This window comes from Phyllostomus discolor, chromosome 4 (genome assembly GCF_004126475.2).
Source record: "Phyllostomus discolor isolate MPI-MPIP mPhyDis1 chromosome 4, mPhyDis1.pri.v3, whole genome shotgun sequence".
NCBI classification, from domain to species: Eukaryota; Metazoa; Chordata; class Mammalia; order Chiroptera; family Phyllostomidae; genus Phyllostomus; species Phyllostomus discolor.
In genome coordinates, this window is record NC_040906.2 from 159,602,482 (window position 1) to 159,619,329 (window position 16,848).

The 16,848-nt window shown below is 35.8% G+C and overlaps 1 long non-coding RNA gene across 1 annotated transcript; it reads left to right on the top strand.

Annotated features, from left to right (window-relative positions):
- The first annotated feature begins 642 nt into the window (after nt 1-642).
- On the top strand, nt 643-15,099 carry LOC118499917. Its single transcript, XR_004902454.1, has 3 exons — nt 643-653; nt 8,539-8,543; nt 15,019-15,099. It is a non-coding gene; the product is annotated as an uncharacterized LOC118499917 (long non-coding RNA).
- The last annotated feature ends 1,749 nt before the right edge of the window (nt 15,100-16,848 follow it).

Here is a 16,848-nt window from a genome sequence, read left to right on the forward strand (position 1 = left end):
TTATATGCAGCTGAATCTAATTTTAACTGACATGTGACATGAGACCTATGATTTGACTAGTTAAAAAGGGGGATTAATCCAACATTTTTTTTTCTCTAAAAACTTGCCTTTATGCCTAAAACCCTCAACAGTAAAATGAAGTTTTTCCCTGGGTTAAAGCATAATTCTTACAAGATTTTATTAGGAGACATGTGTTCCATAAAGGATGAATGAAGTAAGTCTGCTTTAACTCTATTGCCTTGGAGTAGAGCTCTGAGGGTGATGGAGAGGTTGAACAAAAATAGGAAAGGAGCTGAGCCCTACAGATATGCTCACTTACTTCACAGGATTGCTAAAGAGGAAACACGACCTCATGGAAATATTTCTGAAGTAAGCTTTGCCTTAGACATTACATCATCTTCAAAATCTATTGTATTCAGTAACTTTATAAAGAACTTCATGTCTAAATAGTTAATTAAACAGCCATTGAACTTATATTTTTTGGTATTTAAATTTAAAAATTCAAATTTAATATTTCTATTCCACTATGTCATTTCTGTCTTAATCTCCAGGAGCATTATACTCTCCTTATAACCAAGTTTCACTAATTGTAATAAAAAACCATGTTCTAAGGTTTTCTTCCATGTCCATTTTTTACCTCTTTTGTGAAGTTAGTTAACACAAAGTTAACTATCTTTCAGCCTCATGTGAGTTAACCAAAAGTTGAAAAGGAGACCGTGTCATGATAGGCAGCACTGGAGAGCAATGCGTGCAGACCTGACTGCGTGGGTTTGGAATCTGCCTCTGCCACCCCCTGGTTATGTGACCTGGACAAGTCATTCATCTTCACTGTGCCTCAGACTTCTCATCTATAAAATGGGAACAGTAATGGTATCTATCCAATAGATTTGTGATGAGAACTAACTACACTAAATTTTATAAAGCATGTAGAACTCTGCCTAAGTGTTTGTTAAATATATGAAATGTGATTTCAGTTAGCACGTAGTCAGAATGTGGGATTGAAACATGGGCTTTCTTATGTATGCACAAGAACTAATTAAAAATCTGTCTGAAGAAGTATGTAAGAGGTCTTCCAATAAGAATAAATTTCTAAGTCACAAGAAAGCGCCTTGTCATAGTTTAACAGCAGCATTTGTTTCTTTCTTAGTGGAACATGCTGAGGCATCCTTTGCAGGAGAATTGCTCTTCCCCAGTGTTATGGGTCAAGAGAAGAACAAAGTGGGAAAATGGCTTGTTGACATACCAGCAGGTCTTGGTCAGTGAGTGAACCATTCAAGTGTGACTGAGAGAGTTTGAACATTTGAACACCTCTTGTGGAGGTCTAAATATAGCAAGAAAAAGTGCCGTGTTGGTCAGTGTCCACCCTGAAAAGAAGCTATCGATTTTCAACTATAAAGTTACTTCATAGGGGAGATCATGTATCACCAAGTGTCACTTAATTATTCACAAAATAGTTCACATACTTCTCAATTCATTTACAACCTGTATCCAGTGAGCCCTGACACACAGAATAGGCAACACGCTTGGAGCTGTGTTTGGTGTCTTGTCCTCCCACCTATGAGAAGGGAAGAGGGCAGTACCCCAAGCACTTGTCCTTTTCAGCAGAGGAAGACTCCAGGAGTGTTTATGGGCACAGGTTCATCTTGAGGATGCGAAAGTGGATCTCTATGGGGGAAGCATTTTCCTCTGGCCTCTAATTCCAAGTTGACAGGGCAGAATATTTTATAAAGATCTGCCTAAATGGCAGCGATAAATAGCCCGATTCCAAAGCAAACCATCTTTGTGAATCAATCCAAACACTGAATTCCAGAAGGATTAGAAGTTCTAGAACTCTTCCTGAGAAGAATGAGCCAAGAGTCTATGTAATTATTTCAAGATGGAGATTCGGTTTTCCCAGACCTTTTGATTATAAAGTAACTACATAGTAGCTCTTCAAAAGCCATATTTAGGCTTATAATTCTATGACTGAGGGAAGCAAACACATTACTAAATGGTTGAACCTCTTTAGATCTTAAAAGTACAAACTGCTGAATTAATTAATTGTTTTATTTCTATCTATACTTTTATTAATGAGTAAAGTCAGATTTGAGTTTTTTTTCCTTCTGCCACAAAATCAGCTGAATACGTTGTCTCTTTAGTAGATTTATATCAGTGTTGCCAAATAAAACATTGCTTGGGATACTTATACTAGAAATTATTTGTTGTTTATCTGAAAGTTAACTTGGTGTCATATTTTATTTGCTAAATTTGGCAATTATACTTTATATGTACCCTGTAAAGATATTCTTATTTCCCATACATTTGTTTTTTAAGAATAGCATTTCTGGATTTGTAGACTGTTACTAAATCAATAACAATAATATTAAACATTAATAATTATCACCAATTTATGAATTTATTAGGTTGATTTTTGGTGCTTCAAGGCCCAAATATTCTGTAATTATGGCATGTCAAAAACAGATTACTTTTTTTTCTGAAGTCAGGTCTGTTTAATTATAGAAAATGTTATCCTCAGTGTTTAATACCTGGCAAAGTAGGGCTTACCCATTTTTTTAAGTCAAAAGACCTCTATTTCTCAATTTTTAATTATAATTTTATATTGTTATTACTGACTTTTGTCTTTTTTTGGCAGTCAAATCAAAACTGACAGAAATCTGAAATTTTAAGTCCTCTGATTATCATATTTATTGAACTCAAAACCAGATTGTTGATTTATTGTATGTGTAGATGGCTTTAACAATTGAACATTTACTAACATCTTTTGAGAATTGCCAGAGAGACAGCGCTGGAATAAACATTACTTTTTGGAAACTGTATAAGCTGAGTGCTAATGTGGGGTGCTTGCTTGGTTATTTCAGTTTCATGATGAGCTGATACAGATACTAACGTATGATGAGGCATGTGTGTGTATGTTCTGCAGGGAGTGCATGAAGACTGAGAAAGAGACATAAGAATTTACAGGCATTTAATCTTGATTGTTAGAAATAAGGATTGAAGTAGCACACAGATAAATAACCGATGGGTAACCCTAACAGGTGTCAGAGTGAATACTTAAGTGATGCATGATGGGGGGCAGAACAAATAAACAGACATGTGGTTTATCTGATATTCTATCAGCCAGAGATTTGCATTAACTGGCATATCTACTCATTCTAAACAACAGCAATTGACATTTGTAATGATGACCCTGAGACATGGTAAATACTGTGTGAATTATAAAAAAAAATGAAATCCTGTTAGTGCAATTCAGGTGTAAAATGAATTTTATTGTGTGCTCTGTTATTTAAATGGGTCATTAATATAGAGTATATACATTTTTTCAATCAGAAGAGTTAACTATGCTTCTGACCAAATCACTTGACACAAAGGTCATTGTAGAAATTTAACTTCCTATTTTAGCTGATTATGTACTTACTCTATTACAGGCTCTAGGCAAACAATGCTGAATAAAATTTTGGCTCCTCAAGAAATTGTCAGTTATGGAAGATGAAGATTCTCATGGTTGTTACAAAAATATAATGACCTTCTAATGAATGCACATATATACCAGCAATCATACTTTTAAAGGTGATTGATAACTCCAGGGAAGTCAAAAAATTGTCACTGAGGAGGTGATATTTGAATTTCACATTGAAAGATAGGATTTCTCCAGATAAACAGAAATTTTACTGTCATTTTCCCGAAAGAGGACTTGATGTATTTCATCCTCCCTCTTTCTCTCTACTCTACTCATTTCCAGGACTCACAGAAGGTACATGAGATACTAGAGGATGGATTCTGATGTGAGTTAAAAGACTGCTCTGAACACCCTGGGCCCTGGGCCCTGTCCTCAATTGCCACTTATTTATTAGAGTAGACACTGCAGTAATGTGAAAATCTGCTACCTCAGGTTGAAGAGGAAGACCCAAGAATTAAACAAGGGATCCTGGAAAAAAGTCTTGGTAGCCTATTAGATAACTGACATAATTAATTTATTTTCTCTATTTTAAAGTAAAGTAACTGCCAAATGTTTTGTTATGAATGGAACATCCAGTAGAGCAGCTGCTAGTTCTCTGACCCAAGCCAACGGCGACAAGGCATCGGCATTTTCCAACTGCATTTGGCCTGGGAGGGGCTGTCCACACAGCATGCAAGGCAGGTCGGCAGCCTCTTCAGTCAGTTCCAGTTCAGAACAATGTTGGCCTCACACGGGAGTCAGAGTCTCTCATCCTTGATCATACAGGCCTGGGACTGACCAACTCTCCCATCACATCTGACTCTATGGGTGCAAAGAAACTAACAATGCTTAATCGGTTTATTTGTATGAATCCTCTAGTTAAATAAGACGCTGGATTGGGTATATATGCCTTGATTCTAGTGCTTTCTCTGCTAGTGTTATATCTGTGTGACCTCGGACAAATCAGTTAGTCTTTCTGGACCTAACTTTCTTGATATTAAATGGACTGAATGATCTACACAGTTTTTTCTAGGTCTAATGTGCTAGGATTCTTAAAAGGCACTTTTATAAACATTTACATTTATATAAGCAAATTTATTCATGTTCTTTAATTTTGAAAAGAGCATTAATTTTGAAAAGAACATTCTACTAAAACAACCGAATATCTCAGAGTATGAGACTAAAACATTGTTCTTTTTTCCTGAGAAATATTTAATTCTAAAAAATAAATTTTGGGGCCCTAGAAGGGAAACACCAATATTTATCTCTACATCCCCTTCCACTCAAGACAGGAATGAAACAGCATCAATCAGGTCTCCTGCCACCCCCAGTGAGTGACCGAGGTTGAATACTTTGATGTGTATGACTGATGACTCTCAAACACGGTCCACAGATCCGCATGGTTCATTCTCCGTTATTGCCCATGTAAAAATTTATTTACTGGCATGCATACTTGTGGAAAGCCTTTCCTGCTTGACAATTAATCACGTTTTCTAATGGCTGTCCTACATTCAATTAAGTTTAGTAAACAATTAAGTTTATTAAATGAAACTAAAAAGAGACAAACTTCGATTTCCAAAATTATACCTTATGGTTTGTTTTTCTTTTAATAATGTAATACAAAATTCTATGTATTCACATGGTTGTTTATCACAGCAACATTTAACATACCAAGAATTGGAGACAATCTAAAGGTTCATCAAGAGGTTATGAAATATTTGGCACATGATCAGTATAAACATGTTATAATTTATTTATGATATATAATACAGTATTATATAAATGTTTAAAATAATGAGAATTACATGTACTCACATGGAAGGAAAAACTCAAGTAAAATAAAGCTAGTTGCAGAACTACAATTTCATGGTATTGACAGATTCTTATAAAATTTAACAGTGATTATCTCTGAAGGCTAAGCTTGTGGGCCCTAGGAGTGTGTGCAGAGGGTACTTCCACTTTTTTCCATCATGATTTTTGTACTGCTTACATTTCTTATGATAAGTATACATTACCTTAAAAATTAAACAAAAAGCTCTTGCAACAAACTGCTCTTGCAGTTGTATTGCCTCTTAAATATCTAAAATTCAGAAGTATTGCTAGCATTAATTCTAATAGACAAAATTTTTTTCTCTCTATTCTCAGATATCCCTAACCCCTCCCCAGTTAGAAGGAAATTTATCCCACCAAGCAGGAATATTGGGAGAAAGATCATTTGCAATTGGACTAGCACAAATATTCAGAGAAAAGCAACATTAAGTCACAATAGAAATGACTCATTAATATCTTTTACTGCACACTGTATCCACTGTTCGGAGGATAATATTTTTAGACAATGAACACAGGTTACACGAGATTTCACTGGTGGAACTGATGTCCTGTGAAGTGTGAACACAGCAATGACAGTCAGGACTATCAGGAAAAGATCCCTCAGTGTGCAAAGACTGTTTGGTAAATTCAGGCGTTTGATCCTAACCTGAACATTTTATAACTTTAGCAGAGAATTTAGCACAAATAACTCTTATTCCAACATTATTAGGCTGCATAAAATAATGGCCAGTTCCTTCAAGCTGGATTATGAATTAAAATGTTTCCTTTGGTTGGAGTGTCATTCTGAAGAATGCCAGAAAAGCTGATGGAGATTGAACAGGTGCTCAGGGGGTACCAATTTTGCAATGAATATTTGCCATATCTGAAATTCCATATTTCAGGAGTAGACTTACATTGGTGTTACAGAGTCAACAGTCCTGGAATCTAGGGTCTGCCTTTCACTGGCTGTGTAACATCCAACAACTTACATAACTGTCTGAGTCTTTGTTTTCTTGCTTACAAAATGAAGAAAATAATATCCACTTCAATAGCTTACTGGGAGAATTAAATAGGAAGACATATGGAAACATCTAACACAATGCCGAACGAATAGTAGGTATTTAATATGTTCATTTATTCCTTCTCTTTTTCCTGCCAAAGCTGAAATAAATAGGACTCAAGGTTTGTATGAGGTATACGGATGGAAATATTCAAAACAATGGGATCTTCCACCCAATTAAAAAATCTCTTGAAAGAATGAAAGCAGATATTTGGTGTTACTATTCAAAGGAATTGTAGAACATGATAAGAGTGTACCAGTTTCACTTGCGGAATTCAGGTGTCATGAGGAAAAAATTGTCATCTATGCCTTAGTGAAACATTCAAGGAGATTTTGTGAGAAGGAAACTGGGTTGTCGTTTATTTACAGTGAGTCACATAAAAATAAATGGCATTAATATAAGTAAGATTTTCATAGGGGAAAAAAAATAAACCAGTGAATGAACAGCAAAGAGGAGGTATGTGATGTCTGACCCTTACAAGTTTAAGAGGGCAGAAAGCTCCAAGTACTTCAGGAGCTTTATAATAAACTTGTAGATTTATGAGTCATTAGTTGCATTTTTATCATTACTTAATAGCCATTTATGTCCATGACCACAACATTTAAAGGTTAATTAATTTTTAAAATATGTTCAGATTCAGCCTTCTTCATTAAGCAAGTGTGAAATGTAGATGCATAGTGTTTCTTATTTGAATTAGGCATTTTAACAAAAGATTAATGAAAGAACAAATTCTTATTTGCTTCTTCCACCCCACAGGTGCTGAAATGATAAATACAAGTTTCATACCACACAATGCCTTGCACAAATAATGGAGTGTAGCATGGCACATACTGAAAGAGTGGTCTTTGCACTTAGTTTTAAAATACAAATCAAGCCAGAGGCTTCTGTCCAAATCACCAGTTTTGAATAGAAATAACCTCTGATATTCAACAACTCAGAAGTGGCGAAACCATAAATGCTATTATTTAAAACCAAGATCTAATCGTGAGGAAATAAATGTTTTCAAGAGTATTTTAGTTCTGGAATGCTGTACTTACCAGTGTGTTTGCACTTTGGTATCAATGTGCAAGATAGTCTGGACTATCTTGGTTTGTTATGTGGATTATACACATTTTCTTATTCCCACATGATTTCAATAAAAAGAATTTTCAAATGAACTCAGGTTCAGAGTTCAATTTATATCTGTGAATACAATCTCAGATCAGAGAACCAAATTAATTAAAAATGTTATACACACACACACACACACACAGAGGTAGGCAAAAGAAAGTATACAGTTGTTTATATGGAAAATAACACAACGATTAATAATAATACAAGAATAAACTTTGTTTTGTGTACTCACAACTGTAAGCCCACTTTTCCCCACACTTGTGTGTGTGCACAAAATGTGGGACACAAGCATGGATGTTCTTTAATGATTCTGGGATATTAGGAGTGATGTTCTGGTATTATCACAGAATTTAAAAAATTTTTTATTACACAGGTGATATAAGAATTAATTTTCATTATAAAATATTAAAATAATACGAATATTTAGAAAACTGAGAATGCTCCCCTCACTTTTCTTACCAGTTTTTCTCCCTTCACAAAAGATAATTAATGGCAAATATTTCATGTACCTTTTTTCAGTTTCTTCCCTATGCATTCACACGCGCGTGCGCACACACACACACACACACACAGTAACCTATTTGTTTTTAAAGAAATGATATCATACTAAATGTTATCCTTTACCTCATTTATTTATACCCAGCAATCTATCTTGGAGAGCTGTACCTATCAGTACAAAAACATTAACCCTCTTTTTTTTATAACACTTTAATAATAGTTACCTAAATACTCCTTTATTGATATTTAGCCTTCCTTCCTCCTAGCTCTAAGGCTAGTATGACGGTACTTGTATATGTACCCACATACCTGTACCTGTAACCATATCCACATCTATATCTGTCATGTAAGTATTACTGTTGGATCATTTCTTAGAAGCGGAACTGCTGGGTCAAAGAATACACATGTATTCAAGAGTGAAGAATTCTCAGAAATTGCCTTCACTGAAGCCTGACTGAGTGTAGATTGAGTGTAGATTGTTAACATTTGCCGCTGCTACAAGTGTGCATTACTGCCCATAACGGAGGTGGATTATATGTGTTTGTGATGAAAGTTTAGCATGCTCATTCTCTTTAGAACTCAGGGATTTGCAACCTGAATCCACTACCACTCATCTCTTAGGACAGGTGGGCAACCAAATGGAAAGAGTAGTGGTGTTACATTACAAACAGTAGTGGGTTACATAAGCTGTTCACTGACTCAAACTCCTGTATCTTTCTGAGGTTTCTCATATGTTGTTTGTTTCAATTTTTAGCTGTTTCTAAATATTTACTTGTCCCATAACACTCAGACCTATTGTTATTGTTATTATTATTTTATTTGTAATAAAATATGTCCATAATAAAAACATTCGTTTATTTTTGATTCTTACTCAAGAATTAATTGAAACTTCAAACTATAGCTAAGGCTGAGTTGGGAAGTAAACCTGCACAAAAATTGGGCTATATATTTACCAGAAAATGTCATAATCTTGGTTAAGTTCAAGAAATCCTGTGTGAAAGGATGTTGGTTGGAAAGATGATCAGTATTTGTTATGTTGCTGCCTAATTTTCCTGTGTACCCATACAGTGTCAACCTTAAACAGTATCAGTATGAGATCAACGAACTGTACAGCTTGTGTGGACAGCTTCGTTCCATGATGAATGGTCATGAATGCTTCAGACATTTAGGATATCTGTAGAAACCTGAGTTGATTAGAGTTTATAGCTCCATATCAAATTCACCCTGTAATTGGGGATCTGTTTGACAAGTTAGTTTGTCTACTTAGCTCATGGTATTAAAAAAGTAAGCGTTTAGAGTGCATCCTGAAATTGAATGTCTGACTTTGCTCTAAAGCACAACAACTGAATCCTATACTGAGCCAACCACTTCAAAAATGACACCTTTGGCACAATTGGATCATCATCTGAAACACCTCATATTTTGCCACATATAATGTACACCTTTTGCCCAAATTTTTGAGAGAGAAGTATCTATATAAATGTTTTTAATTCTTTTATTTATGCTTTGTGTTAGAAGTGTAATTTTAGAAGGCAGTAATGGTACCCATACACAAAATAGTACACTGGAACATGATAATAGGTTTTGTTTCTAAATATAAATAAATAAAAATTGATTTAAAAAAATGAAAATGAAAGATTTTTTTTTCTTATAAGTTTGGGCCAAAAACGTGGGTGTGCATTGTACATGGCAAAATATGGTTCTTAAAATTGAAGAAACAAAGAACAGCATTGCCGCAGACATCGCTGAATTTAATTCCCAGCTCTGCCACCTACAAGCTGTGTAATCTCAGTTAAGTTACTGAACATCTCTGGCACTCACTTTTCACATTTGTAAAACTAGAATAATTCTAGCTACCTCAGTAATATTGTGGGGATTGAATTATAAAAGATATGTTATGTGTAACATCTGACACCTGCCTGGCACGTAACAGTCTCAATGAATAGTAACTATTATTACTACCAAGAGTGGCTTCAGATTTAATTTAAAGATCAGACTATTGTAATTAGCTTGGATTTAGCCAAAGATAATCTTTATTGAAAAGAATAAATATTTTGATTGATAGGCTAATTTGTTTAATTATGCCCTTTCTAAATAATGAATTAATAACCCTTCATAATAGATATGATTAAGTTATGCAGTCTCTAAATTTAGTGTCAAAATCTTCACTTTGGCAATTGCCTAGAGTAGTGAGGAAAGATACTATACTTATTTTTTATATTCTTCCACTGTATTTTTGATGTGAGGACCAATAGAAATACTTAAATACATGAGTAAAGTAAAAATGTAAGGAAAAAATTTTATGTGATATAGTATTCTATAAGCAATTGTGTGTGATGAACAAAAGGAAAAGGCATTAATATTGAACATAAGCTATGCTGAGTGAAACCTACATTGTGAATTTTTAGGTAAGTATCAGAACCTAATCAGTGAATACAAGTCAAGTAGCTAATGTAACTTCTTTCAGAAAATCTGTAAAATTTGTTTTTAGAAAATATTATTTTTGATGCTCATTTGCATTTTTAAATAACATTTTGCTCAAGCATAATTTTTCAATTCTGAAAACACCACATCGTGACAGACTGAAAGTGTCCATGTGAAGAAGCCTTATCTATGAAACTCTCGCTGACATCTGCTCTCTCACTGTATCTGATATCACCTTAATGAGAGCAGAGCTTTTTTTGATGTGAGGGTACCAGTTTGGCAACTCATTATTTTAAAAAATTTAGCAAAACCTCATTAAACAGCTGCTTTTCTATGTTTCATTGACTTGTGTGAGATGCCAAACAACTTCACTCTTTGCCTAGCAGATTAAAAATTTTCAATCTGGTTTATATTGCAGGCTTAATTTTAATGCACAATTACCCATGTAAATAGATTCTAGAGATTGGTGGTGTTAAAAATAATTTAAAATATGCAGAAGGAAATATACAAAGTATGCACACCCAGTGATAAAATAGTAAGTCTAAGGCATTTTGTGTTTCTCTGCTAGTTCTATTAATTTTACTGTGTATAGTCCATTTTATCTGTGGACAAATCTTAAACAATAGGCAGTAACAGTCAAATATCTATGCATGGGCAAATATTTCAAGATTAATGAAAAAGTAAAAAAAATAGATTTCTCATACTCTCAAATGCACTTCTACCTCAATCTTTCTAAATCAGAGTAGCCATGCCTTTGTACTGAGTATGAGTGAAATTGTTGCTGAGATTTAAGGGGGTCTAGTAAATGGTATCCCACTCTCCTCCTGATTTTGGAGCTATTTAAAAAGATAGACAAGGAGTAGAGCATATGGAATATCCCAGTATTACCTTTATTGCTGATTAAATTGACATTGGAGTAAGTTGCCTATTATCTGTGGGGCACTGGGCTTTCCAAATGTGAATCTGAGTTTGGCAGGTTTACCCTCTTAATCACAGGCAACACTAAACCACCCGATGGCAGGAACTTTATTTGTAATCTTACTGCATGTCCTAGAGCCACCTAGATTGCATGGGCTCTGCTGGCATCTGGCTTGCTGGAGAAATGGAAGGAGAAGAGCTAGACTTGTGCATGCCCGATTTTTTCCACATGTAAACTCATCAATTAGATAAGGCATTCCACCCCTCTCTGGGAAGAGTGGGTGAGGGAATAGAGAGGAGTCTGGAGTATTATGTCCCAATGCCTGGAAGCAAATGCCAGGAAAGGGGAATATAAATTTAACCTTTGCCCACGATGTTTCTCAGATTTATTCCTCTTAACACTTTGGATTTAACCATTAAGCCCCTGGTTAATCCAGATCCGTTCCCCTGGAGGAGAAAATCAACAATTGATCAGGGTAGTCCAGCTTCTTATTAGTGAGGCCACTTTACAGATAAAACTTGGGGCATTTTAACAGGACCAATGTAGCACAGTGAACAGTCTGCTAAAAAAATGCACTGGGATGAGTTTAATTAATAAACTCTTTGCAGAATTTAAATATACCTTCATAGAAAGATTACAATCTAAAGATTAAAAATGGCCACTTACCTGTGAAAAAGGTACCTTAAACTTTAGTGAGCTTCCATGCACAAACAAACAAATAAATTTCAAGTCTTGCAAAAGTCAAGGCTTAAAGCCACCTGCCTCAGTACAACAGAAACTTAAAATGCTGTGGGTATTGTGCTCCCCAAGGTCTATCCCTTGCCTTTATCTTGAGATTCCTGGCCAGCACATCAGATGTCAGTACTGAGGGTGTTACAAATGACAGCTCTGTCTGAGTTTAGAGCAACTGAGGTTTTATACAGGGTTTATGCAGATGAGGTGTGTCTGCACCCATGTACCTGGCCTACCCTCCCTATAGTGACCATGGGTGTGCTGCCATCTGCCAGACTCCTGCCCAAGGACTCTTCCTCCATTTGAGCGCTGGGTTCTAGCCTTGCTTACCAACTCTAATAGGTCTCCTTTTTTTGCAAGTAATTCCAATTTCCTACTCTTTATTTATTGGACATTCCATTTATTTTTAACAATTCCAGCTCTTTCTTGGTCCTTCTAGCCACCAGCTCATTTCTCTCCTGTCCTTTATAACAAAAATCCTCAAAATGGTTGTCTATCCTTGCTATCTCCAATTCCTTATCTCCCAAAAGCTCTTGAACACTTGAAGGATTTTTCCCTCTCTATCCCACAAGCTTGCACTTGTGGAGGTGCCACTGACTAACACATTGCTAAGTGCAATGGTCACATCTCAGAAATCATCTTTTAAAAAAATTGATTTTAGAGAAAAATGAAGGAGGGAGGGGGAGAGAGAAACATCTACTTGTTGTTTCACTTATTTATATTTTTGCATTCATTGGTTGATTCTTGTATGTGCCCTAACCAATGATTGAACCACAACCTTGGGATATCTGGATGGTGCTCTAACCATCTGCGTTACCTGGGCAGGGCCAGTATTCCTCTTGTTTGATCTTCGATGAGCATTTGATCTATTTGATCATTGCTTTTCCTTAAAACTCTTTATTCAATTTTCTTTTTAGGGCACATGATTTTTTGTCCCCATTTCTACCTTGCTGCTTCTTCTCAGGCTCCTTCACTTGCTTCTTTTCATCTTCCTGGCCTCTTGATGTTAGAATAAGTCAAGGCATAGGCCTTGGACTTTTCCAATTCCTTATTTACATTCTTCCTCAGTAGTTTCATCTGCTTTCAAGGCTTTAATTACCATCTATAAACTGATCATTTTTATTTCCAGCCCAGACATCTCCTCTGAACTCCAACTTTACATACAACTTATTATTCAGCACTTTCAGTTGGATGTCTAATAAGCATCTAGAATTTAACTGTCCCCAAATGTGGCAACTCTACAGTCTTTTCTATCTTGGTTAATCACATCTCCACTCTTTCAGTGTCTGTCCAGTCTGAAAACTACGTTGTCATCCCTGAATCTTTCCTTTCTGCACACTCCACATCAATCAAATAGAATAATCTTGCAGGTCATATCTTCAAAATGTATTGAAAATCCAGCCACCTCTTGCTACCTGCACTGTCTCCATCCTAGTGGAAACTCCCGTCATCTTTCCACTGCCTTCCTGCTGTTATGTCCTAATTGGTTTCTCTGCATTATACTTTCTCTTTTCAGACTATTGTCAACACAACCATCAAAGTGATCCTGTCAAAAACAGAACCAGCCATCAAAAAGTGTAGGAGGAGAGTATTCTAGGTAGAGGAAACAGCAATGGCAGGGGTGTTGAGAGAGAACTTTACAGTATGTGAGAAACAAACATCAAGAAGGCAGCATGGCTGGAGTGGAGTGATTGAGAGAAGGTGAGTGGTAGAAAATAAAGGGGAGAGATCTATAAAAATTGGAGTGTGCAGGGCCTTGAGCCACATTAAGACTCTGGATTTTATTCCAAGTATGATGAGAAGTTTTTAGGCTCTTGAGCAAGGGAGACACAAGATATGATGTATTTTTTAAAAGATCACCCTGGTTTCTCTGTGGAGAAAATGGAAGCAAGAATGAGAGTAGGGAGAGACAATTTAGGGGATTATTATTATCCTCTAGGCAAGAGATGATAGTGGCTTGCACCAGGGTAGGTGTGGTAGGAGTGGTAAGAATGGACAGACTGAAGACAAATTGAACATAGAGTCTATAAGATGTGCTAAAGTATTAGATACAAAGTAAAGAAAAAAAGAGAAATAAAGAATAAATCTTAAGTTTAGGTCTGACCACTTGGGTGAATGGGTATACAATTCACTGACATGAGGAAGCCTGGGAAGAAGCACATTTGAGGACATGTTTAATTCAAGAAAACTATTGTGATGGTTAGTTTTATGTTTCAACTTGGCTGGGCCACAGTGCTCAGATAAGTGGTCAAACATTAATCTGGATATTTCTATAAGAATGTTTTTGAATGGGCTTAACATTTAAATTAGTGAACTCTGAGTGGAGTAGACTGCCCTCTATGATGTGGGCTGGCTACATCCAATCAGCTGAAGGCCTGAATAAAACAAAAAACTAACTTCCCCAAGTAGGGGGAATTCTGCAGCAGATAGCCTTTGTACTAAAACTGGAGCATCAACTCCTTCCTGGGTCTCCATCCTGCTGTTCCATCCTGCAGATTTTGAACTTGCCAGCCTCCATAAGTATGTGGGCCAATTCCTTAAAGTAAATATCTTTCTCTGTATATACACATTCTATTGGCTCTATTTCTCTGGAACACCCTGGAAAAATATGGCTATGAAGCAAGTAGGCAGTTGAATATAGGGAGAAATCGGGAACTCAAGAAAGAGGTCAGGATAAAAATATAAATTTGAGAGTCGTCAGAGTATATATGGTATTGTAACTGGTTAGAAACCTTATTTTCTTTCTTCTGGACTTTTCTTTTGATTTTTTTTTTTACTCAAACTGGCCCTCACCCAGTGCCCTGACTCACTCAGCTCCCTTTCTCTTGCTTTATCATTAAACCTGCAGAAGAATGATGCTCTGGTCAGCATCCAGCAGTATTAGAAACAAGGTCCTGGGTCAATTGACTACAGAGACAAAGCTTCTAATCAAATTAAAGATAATATCTTGACTTCACTTGTGTTTTAGATCTGGACCAAGGAAAGTGGAACAATCCCACTGAACAAATCATTGCACACTCAGAAAGAACAACTCCGTGGCTGACGTTAGGACCAGATGCAATAATCAATTAGACCCTACCCTAGCACCAACCAATCAGTAGAGACCACAACTTTAACTCCTTAGTTATCATAATTAATGATTTTTTCCCTATATAAATCATCCCCTGGAAGCCATCAGGAAGCCTGGTCTTTGAGAATTAGATCACCTGGGAATCTGGGTACAGTGCCATCTCCTCAACAAATCTGTACTGTCTTGGCTGCAAACTCCTGTACATGTCTTATTGGGCTTTCATGTGCACAGACAAAGAGACTCCTCCAGTCTAGTAACACTATTAAAGATAGGAGCTAGATGAGGTATTTAGGGAGCAAGATATGGAGAATAGAAAGGGACTTAGAACAAAGCTAAGAGCCTTGCAAAGATAACTGAGAATGGGGTGACAGTTAACAGAAGAAGTGGCATCCTTAGAGCCAAGCAAGGAAAACCAAGAAAATGGTCAGCCAAGAGATTGGGGGAATATGAAGACCAAAAATTAACCTTTAAATCCATCAAGAAAATCCTTGGTGTCCTTAATATAAATATCCTTCTAGTGAAGTGATTTGGATTAAACAGAGAGGATGAGTATTAAGAAAAACAGATAGCTAGTATAGAAACCCTTGTGAGGAGTTTTGCTGAAAAACCAGTCCAGAGAAATGGAGTTTGGAGGAGAATTTGGAGTCTAAAAGGTTTTTATAATGTGAAAATAAGCACATTTTTATACTGCTGAAAAGAGTATCCGATAATTGTAGGAGGAAAAAGCAGGTAATTGAAGGAGCAAAGTCCTTCAATAGGCAAGAGAGTGTACATTCAAATACCTAAGTGGAGACAGTGGCCATCCCTCACCATAAGAGAAAGACAGAATTTATAACAGTGTAAATGGGTAGGTTAGTAGGTTTGCTGGTTGGAAAATAAGATAGTCTTCTTCTGATTGCTTTGAATTTCCCAGTGAAGTAAAAATAATGTTATCAGTTGAAATGGGAAAAAAAGAGAGAGGACATTGGAAATTTGAAATAAAGAAGAAAGTATAAAGTGTCATCCTGGACCAAGAGTGAATTTTTTAGTATTGCTGAGCAATGGCCAGTCAGCCAGTTGTGATAAATCCTGGAAAAGGTAGGGGAACAATTAGATTAAACTTGCACCTTACTTTGCCAGTTTAGCAAGTATAGAAAGAGAACAAAAAATGGGGTATGTTTGCAAAGGAGAAATTCCAGTAATGGAGTATGGACTCTAAGTCAGGAAGGAGAGATGTGAGAACATGAAGGGGGTAAGGTGCAGGGTAAGTTAGTGAGATTGATGGGCTCCAAATGCATGGTGTTATGTGTGTGCACCAGAGGAAGGAGGCTAGAGTGAAAAAAAGAAGAGACATAGCTCTCTAGGGTTCCATACTCTCCATACTCTCTAGGGTTCTTTGTAGGAGGAAAAGAACATTTGCTACTAATTTTAATTATTTCAATTTTTAATTTAATGATTTATGAATCTTAAATTTAAAAATGTAAACACTACTTATACAACTAATATATTAGTTATAAATAAAAAATGTATTAATGTTATAAATTTCTTTTAAACATTTAGATGTTAATTTCAAACTCACACATATGTCCTAAATCTTAGAAATAAATGATTTACTATGTAAGAGTTTCTTTAGGATGTCTACCTTAAACATGTACAAATTATTGCAATGATATACATTTATTATTTCACTTTTGCTGTTTCAATGTAGTAAAACTATGGGTTTGCTCTTTTTCTTTCTTATATTTGTACTTCTTTTTCTACCTCTTCAAGGTGTCATTAATCATGTCATATCCAAACAAAGAGGATG